Below are 8,282 nucleotides of genomic sequence, written 5' to 3' on the forward strand. Positions count from 1 at the left end.
GATCTGCAGTACGTGTGTTTTTTCATTATTCATGACGCTTCCGGCTTCTCTATAAGAAAGAGGCGGTTGAAATTACAAAGAGAAAATAAACAGAACAAACTGTCGTTCCATCTTACCTCGCGCGACAGAAAAAAAAACGAAAACAAAGGAAGCGAACAAAACGCTCACAAAACCTAAGCCTCGTATAACTCAAACATTCTTTATCTCACGACAGATACAACATTTGGTATTTCATACAAAACTTAGCCTAAGTTTTCCTTCAGGCGCGAAGCGTGAAAAAATCTACAAGAACACGCGAAACGTACCAGCGGTGTTATGATAACGGGCCTCAATGAGACATACATGACAGCGGAAGGATTCAATATCTATATCCCGATCCGAAGGCGATTCTCGACGAGACCGCCACGAAAACAGATCTCGCGCTAAAGTTTTCTCCGGCGCCCGCGAAGCTGCGTAGCGTGTAAGGTGCGGCGCCATATCGCCAAAAGGAAGGTGGGAGTTCTCGCTGTATACACCGTACACACATACGAGAAACGTCAAAAGGGGACGTTTTCAGCGTGTTTCTCCTCGACATGGGGGACAAAGAATGGCTGACTGATAGCACTGACGGGCTACAAAAAATGATACCGCATAACTCCATATGAAACGTGCCTTAGGCAAAAGAAAGGAGCCCAGAAAACTTTTGAGTGAAGGGAATATACTAGGCAAGTAAGAACATTGAAAAATGAGCAGAAGCAACGACGCAGCTTAAACACCGTCATAAAAAATAAAAGAGAGGAGAGAAGGAGGCTGGAAAGAAGCTGGGACTGACGTGTGAAAGACCACGAGGCACGCTTACGGAGGGCAAAAGGATTTCGAAGATATTGAACTTAAAGCGATACAAACACACAAGTAACAAGTCGCGCTGCCTTATTGCTCCATCTTTGTCAGTTCTCAAGTCGGCTCCTCACTCTCTATCTTCTTTATTTGATTTCATCGATGCGATATTTATCGTATAAGTTCCTGGATGGCGGCTTTCATCTGTTTCCCGTGTCCCGTAAGGGACAGAGAGTTTCAGGGGAGGATAGAAAAGCCAGCTAGCCAGTCTGACAAAAAAACTCGCACCAACGAAAGGCGGTCGAGGAATAGAAAAGCCGTTTCCGCAACTGAACGCCGGGAAGGCGTGTCTGGAGAAACAAGCGACGCCAATGGGAAAATAAGAGCCCCAGTGTTAGCGCGACCGGCTAGTGGCCTGACCCCTCGCAGTCATAAGTCCGGTCTCTCGCTCTCTTTCTTCTTTTTCCCCTCTCTGTCTTAGTCTATAGAACCACGGGTAAGGTTTCTGACGCTTCCATGATTGAGTCACTCGGAGGCTTCGTAGGAAAGAAGACTCCCAAAAACGGAAGCGCGTCTCGAGAAAGTTTTAGGCGCGCATAGCGGCGAAATGAGAAGATTCAAAGTCTCGAAACAAAAGCGCAGAACGATCGATAATGCCTTTGCCCGGAGCTGAAAAAAAAAGAAAGTGGAGAAATACGAACCCGCTAAATTGCGTCAGCGAAATGAAGAATCTCAAGAGAAATATTTCTTTGGATGATTGCGAGAGCTAAGCCCTATTCTTCGTCTTCTCGTGACACAGATGTTTGTTTTTTCTTGTCTGTTGTGCGTGGAAACCAGACCGCAACTCGATTCCGGAGCTAGTTCGCCTGAAGGAAGCAAAATATGGCACTGTATGACGACGGCGGAAGTAAACAATGAAATGGACCGGAAGCTTTGCTGCACGTCTTCAACGCATCGGAAGAAGGACTGACGGAAGTAAGACAACTTTAGCTTTTGCAAGCACCGTCAGCTGGCAGTACTGCTATTTCTTAAATACCACGAAGAGAAAGAGAGAGAAAGAGGGAATGCCCCCGAGCTGTGTACGATATATGGCATTGTTGGAGTGTCAGGCGCGTGTTTTTCTGAAGTAAAACTGAAACACGCAGAGACATTCCTGCCGGAATGAAGCGTGCCAAGTATTAGACAGTATACGATATATGCAAATATGAAATCCGTCGCGGTTTGTTGTGCCGGGTGTTTATCACGTCTGACGAGACGAAGCCTTAGAAGACGGGGTCCAATGCCCTAAGCAACGTCGGCCATCTAGAGCAGCGCGCTAAACGTGCAAAGTCGCGGTTTTCAAATACAATATTAGCTTAGTACAATTGAAGAATTGCGCACGTAACACGTAGGCCAACAGCCTGTTCGACTAGTACGTAGTGCAACTGTGCACATGTTTGTTTACTGCATTTAAACATAAGTATCGAATTGTGTAACGAATTGAGCATTGAGCATGGACGATTCGCATCTAGATCTTCGAAGATTAGTTAACATCAAGCTTTGAAAAAGCGTTCGTAAAAGATTGGGGCCGCTAAGCACTAGTGGTGCGTGGACTGAGGAAACCGCAGAGCTGGTGGCCTGTCATTCATCCTCTCCTCCTCCTAACCCTCACTTTCCTTTCCCACTCCTTACTATACTATACAATGCATGACTATGCTTTGCTTTACCCTCCTCCTTTCCGTCCTCCTCACATCACTCCTTCTTAGCCTCGCTTCTCTTTCCCACCTCTTGCGATACTGCACTACACATGGCTATGCTACGCTTCCACTTCGCTTTGCAGAGATGCTCCGAGGGGTGAGCGGTCGCCGGCCACAGCTGGAACTCGAGTTTAAGCGACTCCGCTGTTAAAATATTACGCAGAGAGAGAAGGACAGCGTCCTCATTCCTACCCTTGTTAGCCTTCATATCGAGTTACTTTCAGTATGCACTAGACAACTGAAGCGTCACCGCACGGAATAGGCACGAAGAACACTTCCACCGTGTATCCGCACGTTTGGACCAAGCATCGTGAAGAAGTACGCCCTGTACATACAGCGCCCATCAGTCTCCTTCCGACCCTTTATAAGGTCGCCCTGTCAGGCGCTATGGCATACAACAAAATACAACAAAATTAGCACTGGTGGCTAACGGAGGCCTCAGGGGGCACCGAAGATCACTATAGGGCGGGCGGCCAGAGCACGATCTCCAGATTATCCATAGGAGAGGTAGGGGAATTGAGCCTTGAACCTGGACGATCGGAGAGTTCGCAGACACCAAGGGAATCCACGTGCCGGTATTGTGCATGAGATTTCCCGCACGCGGTAGTCCTCGGCGAGACCCTAACAAACGCGCAGCTATAGGATTCAGATTTCGTGTTCCCGTGAACACTAATTTGCAAGCATGTGAACATTACTCACGATTTGATCATTTTTTTATAATGTGTGCGTTTAAAATCGCTTCAGTGGTGCTTTTCTAAAAAAATATATTACTGCAGATTTAGAACCGCATACACGACATATTTACAATTATGTGTATTAGAAGGAGGGGGGTTTAAGCCTTTATATGCTACCACATTTCGCTTTTTTTTCGGTTCCAAGAGGTGCGTCATTTGTATACCGTCATCTGTAATTACAACACCAGCTCGCCCATACCAACACCTTGCTGAATCAGAAACAAAACCTCCAGCTCGTTTTCGACTCGTCTAGTAATACATTCAGGATGACAAACCCGCGTCACTGATCACATTAGTATGGAGTAAAATTACACACGTCGGCTCGCCTGAGCGCATCTCCCCAAATGAGTCTGCTATGCTGTTGCTGTTCTCTCTAGGGAAGCCAACTCTTGTATTCTAAGATTCGGAATGCGTTTTCGCAGCAACGTTTCTTTCGAGAACGAGTGCACGATGTTGAACTCAATGAAAATGCATCTATCTGACGCTATCGCTTCAACCAAAATATGGACTTACCATATTTCTTACAGAATCGCAGTAAAGGACTAAAAAGAACGTCGAGACAGCGAACATAAATTTAACGACGACATAAACGAGTCCCGATCGTCCTCTATCTTCTGGCTGAGTGAAGAGCTTGAGCGACGTCCTTCAGCAACCTAAGTTGTACAGAAATAGTCACAACTCCAAATTGGTGCCCGCTTTAGGCGAATATTCCCGCGTTGGCGTTCTCAGTGAACCAGAACTTTTTCGCCGCCGCGGACTCGGTAAACAGTCCATCGACTCCACGTGAGGCCGCGCTGCGTGTAGACGGGAGAGAAATCGGAAAACAAGGAAAGGAAAAAAAATCGAAGCCTCGGTCATTGCGCAAAGCAGCGTCGGTAGTGCTGGTGTGCAAATGAGGTGTTACATTAGGCGGACTCTGATCGGAGCAAATCCAATGAGGAAAAACGGGGCCCGAATGTACGCCTCACGGACGTCAGTGGCTGATACAAGCGAGCTCGGGAGAGTCTCTTTCGGAGCGAAGGAAATTGCATGCACGGCGAAATACTGATGAAGAAGCGAAGAAAAGCACAAAAATGACGAAAAGGCCCGGCTGTCTTCTACGCTCGCTTAGCCCCGCCCACATCAGCCTTCCTTTCTCCGTGCAAGCGCCGTTTCGTACTGTATACACTGAAGCGCTTCCTCCCTGCACCTAACCCTTTGCTTCTCCTTCGGCGATGGAGTTCGAAGAGGAAGCAAGATGTGGCGAATACTCTCTACATCGTCTCCGCGGAATCAGGTCACTCATGAAAAATGCAGCGGCCGCGCGTGCGGCTTCGCTCGGCGCACTGAACGTGCGCACACTGCGGGAGGCCTTGGCGCCTGCGGCCATCCTGGGACTCCTTGTTATGCTCGGTTGCTTTGCCGTGGAAGGGAAAAGTTGCCGAAGGAGAGAGTGAGCGCAATAAAACACGCTACAAAGTAGCGTCTACAACTGGATCCTTCCCCTCCTTCGACTCGGAATTATGACTTTCGCTCAGTCTCTTAGGACACTAAAATGGAATTGACTGCACGACACAACGCAAAAAAAAATTATAATAATAAGAAGAAGAAGACTGAAAGACTCCGTCGAATGCCCATTGCACGGATTGAGAGATTCCGAGTCGCCACCGCCGTTGCTTCGGAGGAGCGGAGGAGCTACAAATATGAGAATATCTTAGGGGCCTCGATATGCGAGGGGATGAAAAGAAACATGCATGTATAGATGTAGTCCTGACAGCCGACAAGTGATAACTTGTGACATTACCGCAGTAAGATTTATACGCGAATACCCTCCAGCATACTTTTGCTATTGCACGTTGTACCGCGAAAAGAAAAAAAGAAAGAAAAAGCATTTCTTCGTCGACTTTATGGGCGTGCAAAGATGAAGTGATTCAATGATAGGCCATCAGAAACTAAAGATGAAGTGATTCAATGATAGGCCATCAGAAACTGGAGGAAATATGTGATATAGCTGTGCACAGGACATAACAGGTTTTAGAAGTATTAGTAGGAGATAACCGACATATTGTATCGCGGAAGCACACTCACAAAAGAACCAATGAAACCAACACACAATTAAGCCATGGAAAGCATAGGGGATGATATTTGTTGTTTTAACTGTAGTGTAAATGATCATGACTTAAATTGAAAGGATTTTTTTTTAAATTAGATGTATATGAGCAGAGGCTGGTGATAATGCGTGACGCCGGTTACTCGTCTTCTCTTGCACAATGGTTGTCGTCGCGAAGTAGAAAATAAACACAAGGCTCTACAAAGACAGGATTTAAAGTGGACGGAAAAGCACCCTTAAGTCTGTGGGATCCGAAGCCAGAACCTTCGAATTACGGGCCCGACGCTCTGCCAATTGAACTGCCATGGCTGTTATAGCCAGTAGCCAGCGAAGAAGCCAGCGCTTCCTCGGCCACTTTGTTGGGTGTTTATATGCGTTTAATCCCTGGGAGTGCGAGCCAGCGCCACTCATTAGAGAGTTTTAGTGCCGCGGCCCCAAAGCGGTTTGCGTACATAAGCCCTTGCGTTCTTTTGTATTCTCCATGGATGCGGCTCGGAGTACAAAGGAACGCAAGAGCGTGCGTACGCGGGCCGCTTGGGGGCCCCGACACTAAAACTCTCTATTGCCAAGGCGGCGAGTGCGGAACACTCTTTTAGATGCGAAGCAGCTCTTTGACTCACGTGTGTAACGCCGTACGTTACGTGCGTCCGTACGAATGCGCCGCAACGCGTTCCTCTCGCCGTAGGTGTTGGAGCGTTGCCAAGTAGGTCACGCCACAGCTTTGCGTTGACGTCACGCTCCCCTCGCACGCTTCCCTCGCAGGTGCGCGCTGACGTCACTCTCTCCCTCACCCGCAGCATGCTCCCCGTAGCGCCCGCAGCTGCCGGCTGCTCCGCCCGCTCGCAACACCTCTGAACGTGTCATTTCTCTCTCGCTTCACCCGTGGTAGTCAAGGCGAAACGCGCGCCTGCTCCGGTCCAGCGCCCGTGTCTCGACTCTGAAGAAACAACGACTACGAAGTCTTTCCAAACGCTTTAATGAAACTTACACGAAACCCAACCCGCCTCCCTTGTCTTTGCGTTTCAAACAAACGCTTACTCGTGTAAACGCTACACCGAGTTTCGCTTCAAACCTTTCTTCTAGCACCCGCGTCGACGCCCGTTTCAACCGGATCAACGCCGTGCGCACCGCTGCTGCTTCGCATCCCATCAGGGTTCCCTTAGGGGAGATGGTCCAAGCTTTTTGCCAGAAGGAGTCACGTGGCACGTGATCTTCGCACGAGGTGTCAGCTGACCAATAAACCCTCGCATGTTACATAAGGCATCACATCTACCGGGACGATGCCCTCGAAGGCTTCGTCCTGGTAGACTTGATGCCTCATGTAGCATGCGATGGTTATCGCAACCTCAATCAAACAAGATTTTTTGTTAAGGTTGAGCGTTGGGCTCGTTAGTGCAGAATAATTCGAAGTTTCGCAGCGCAAGGAACGAGGACGGCAAACAAAGACACACACAGCGCCGAACTTACAACTGGCTTTATCTTCCTGCTTACAGCAATATATATGCGCTTTTCACCGAAGGAAAATAAAGCCAGTTGTAAGTTCAACGCTGTGTGTCTTTCTTTGTCGCCTTCGTTCCTTGCGCTGGGAAACATCGAATTAAGATTTTTTGCCTCCTTTGAGCTTTGGCAGATTGCTAGGATGAGCAAGGCGCTGTCATGCAGAAAGAACAAATAACCGGAACCCTTCTGTGATCCATGTTGCAACGAACGCGTCTCTCTCTCTCTCTCTCTATACCACTTGCGGATTGCAGGATACGGCGGCAGTGAAACAGTCACGTGTCAGGCTCCCCAAGCGCATGAAACGAGAGTTCTTTTTCGCACGGAAGTACTCGCAACACGATGCCATGCCACGCGGGGTGGTATGCGCTTTAAATCTAATATTTCACACTCGGGGTGCGTAAAAACGCGTGAGACCCATCGTCTTGCGTAGGCAACGCTCAAAATTTTTAAACTTTATCTAGTAGATACACGTATCGCCATTTCGGTCAGACATTACCCCTCCCTCCCTCTCCCCTCGTTTTCTTCCATCTCGCATTTCTCCGGCAAGTTCCCTATATGCTTCCGAATCATCGTGCACTTGGTTGTGTTTTGAAAGTGTCGCTGCGCGTGTGCATTTCATAAGTTGTGCGGCACCGGTGTCTTCTCAAACCATTGGTCCCACCGCTTTCCGTTTGCTTATCTGCGAGGAGCGTGGCGCAGCTGAGCCAGCGCGAGATGAAAAGCCCCGTTTCCAGGACGACGTCACGAAAAGGCGCTACAAGAGCAGCGCCAACTGAAAAACAAACGCACTTTTTCATCCGAGTCGTACGGGCGAAAAGCGATTCCCTTTCCAACTCCAATGCCCCTGCGATGTTCTTTTTTTTTGTTTTCTTCACGTTAACGTTCTGAACTTCGTAAAGGAAGAAAGGAAAGTAGATATCATCCGCTACTTTTCTCTCTTTTTTTTTTATCGGCACTACCGTAAAAAAGTCGTATTTGCATAGCGGAGCGTCTCCCAAGACTGGCGCTCTTTTCTTTCATCTCTAGCTCGCTTAGCTTTAACGATCGATTCCACCAGTACTTTCTAAGGCCGCATGACGATGGATGCTATTAGGCAGCAGTGCGCAGATAACCATCGCAATTACGACTAAATACTGCAGACGTCATCATGGATGAAAAAAAAAAAAAAACGCCGGCGCTAAGGTGTGCGTTGAATGATGATAAGCGACATTCGTCATACCGCCATAAAGAACAACCGACAACAATTTTTATAAGAAGAACGATTACACCCGGTGCTTTATTTTTTTTCTTAAATAGTTGCATTTAAGGAGATGTCGGCGCCCATATGTGGTTCGTGTATGTTCAATACAATCATTTTTCTAGAGCGTGGAAAGATAATCGCAAAGCGTGAGAGAGAGAGAGAAATAC

This window comes from Rhipicephalus sanguineus, chromosome 3, assembly GCF_013339695.2.
Source record: "Rhipicephalus sanguineus isolate Rsan-2018 chromosome 3, BIME_Rsan_1.4, whole genome shotgun sequence".
Taxonomy (NCBI): Eukaryota; Metazoa; Arthropoda; class Arachnida; order Ixodida; family Ixodidae; genus Rhipicephalus; species Rhipicephalus sanguineus.